Source organism: Atta cephalotes, assembly GCF_000143395.1.
Source record: "Atta cephalotes unplaced genomic scaffold scaffold00003, whole genome shotgun sequence".
Lineage (NCBI taxonomy): Eukaryota > Metazoa > Arthropoda > Insecta > Hymenoptera > Formicidae > Atta > Atta cephalotes.
Window position 1 is genome coordinate 376,163 of NW_012130067.1, and position 2,431 is coordinate 378,593.

Below are 2,431 nucleotides of genomic sequence, written 5' to 3' on the forward strand. Positions count from 1 at the left end.
TATTTAATTTATAAATAATAAGTACAAACTTCTATACTAATTTATATAAGATATTTAATAATACCGTTTATAAATAAAATAAATATATTTTAAATTACACAGTTCAACATAAAAATTATTTTTTTTCTTTCCGAAGTGCATAATACATATTTCAAAGATTTTTTTCATGACGAACATGCCGTTGACAGAACTTGGATAACACATCAGGATTTTGATAAATTAAGATAAATTGTATTTTACTGTTAACTTATTTTCAGCAAATGATTATTTTTTATCGAATAATGACTTATTTTATCGCATTAATAATGACAATTTGAATTTTAGATTTTCTATATAGCCGCAATAAAAAAGGGCAAATACATACTTAAAAACATAATATAGCAATAAATGTAATTGTAAATTGAATTTACTATAAAACTACAAAAAGTTCAATATAAATTTTACGTTTATATACGTAATTTTACGTATATATTACACACTATTACACAAATTACAAATTGTCAATTCAAAATAACGGGTTAAATAGGTCAAATCCTATATATGAATTGTATTATGTTGTGTGTTTATGTATGTGAACGAGCGTTTAATTATTTATATACTTAACACAAATTTCTTTTACATAGTAATAATAATCATTGTAAATATTGTTCACAATAATATTATAGGTAGTTACTTTTACTTGGATTATTATAATGTGTCTTTATAATTTTTGAATAATAAATTTATAAATTTATATAAAATTTACTTTTATAGCTTTAATATATTATGCACAAGTTATACATTAATGCTAAAAACAGCTTATAAAACAATTTTATATAAGAAATTTATATATTTAAAAATAAAAATAAGAAATTAGAGTAATCGCTAAATAAAACTTTAAAGTAATCATCGTTATTTTACTGAAAATAATATCAACAATGATCATTCATAATATTTAAATTTATATGTATCTAATAAATAAAATACAAAGTCTGAAAATTATGATGTATTAATGATAAATACTCTATGATGCATTTTATTAATGAGAAAATTTGAAATAAATTTTTTGTATGTTGCATGTAATCAGGATATTTACTGAAATCTTGAAAAAAATTCCGAGAATTCCCAGATTTTTCTCCAGATATTTTTATTCAAAATTTCAAGTAAAATTAGAGAATTTTTTGAAGCAATAAAAGACAGGAATTCCATAAGATTATTATTTTCTATAACTGGAGTCACAAAACCTGTAGGAAGGCTCACTACAATAAGTATACTAATAGCATCAATGAATTATTATTACAATCAGCTGTATTGTCTTCTATTGTTATCCTGATTTTTTAAAATAAAAACTCGTGAAATATATTTATATATGAGACTGTACATGAATATACGCGGATGTTTGCTATGCTTATTGCTAAATGATGATTGATATTATCAAGAAAAAATGATTAAAGAAATATTAAAAAAAAAAACACTGGAATTTAAATTTAAAAATAAAATTCCAAAAATTTTCATAAGTACCGATAAAATTCAATAAAAATCCAACAATTTCAAGAATTAAAAAAATCCTCTAAAAATTTCAGATTTTTGAAATTTCAAATAATAAATATGATAATGTGTGATATGTATGTAGATATTAAAAATCATATGTTAATAGAAGGAAGTGAGTGAGGACTTACATGTTATGTTTCTACATTGTTATGTTCTGAACTCCAGTTCATTAAGATGGCGGTGTAACAGACTCTTGTTCGAGTTACAGCAAAATTTCGGTGACTTTAAATCCAAATAAATATGTAACAAATAAAAAAAACAGATGTTTATAAAATTTATGTGTTTAAGAAATGGAATAACTATAAAAGGCACGCGTAAAATAATCAGGATTGACGTAATCGTTCAAATCCCTATAAAACGCCATGCTACGATTACACAACATGCAAAAAAATGTCTTTTATTTATTTTTTTTAATAATCACTTATTCATTTACTCGCTTCGCTCTATACGCATACATATGTTTATGAAAATATTTATAATTATACTATTTTTAATTTAAAGTTTATGAATTAAAGCTTGATATCAAAAAATGATACGCGCTCATTTGATGATTTTTAGTAATTAATTTCTCATTAATTATTGTGAAAATTGCAAAATGGACAAAACTTTTTATCTTAATTTAATTCGTTTTACTTATAGATACATGAACATTTTGTAAAATTAAGGCGATATTCTCTACATACATATATACATCTTTATAAAAGTACTTATAAAAATTTATATCTTTCTTCAAATTTTAAGTTTTTTCAAAGAAATAATAAACAGTTATTTCGAATCACGTTTAAATGTAAGGATCAAAAATATGATTTATTTATTTTTATAAGTTTTATAAATGAATTATAATATTATGTAATGTTAATTTTAAATACATTTACAATCATTGATGTTATAGAAGAGAAAC

The 2,431-nt window shown here is 21.6% G+C and overlaps 1 protein-coding gene across 1 annotated transcript in view; it reads right to left on the minus strand.

The window, feature by feature from the left end:
• LOC105624312 (formin-like protein CG32138) overlaps positions 1 to 2,431 on the minus strand; it is a 29,762-nt gene that overhangs the window by 5,000 nt on the left and 22,331 nt on the right.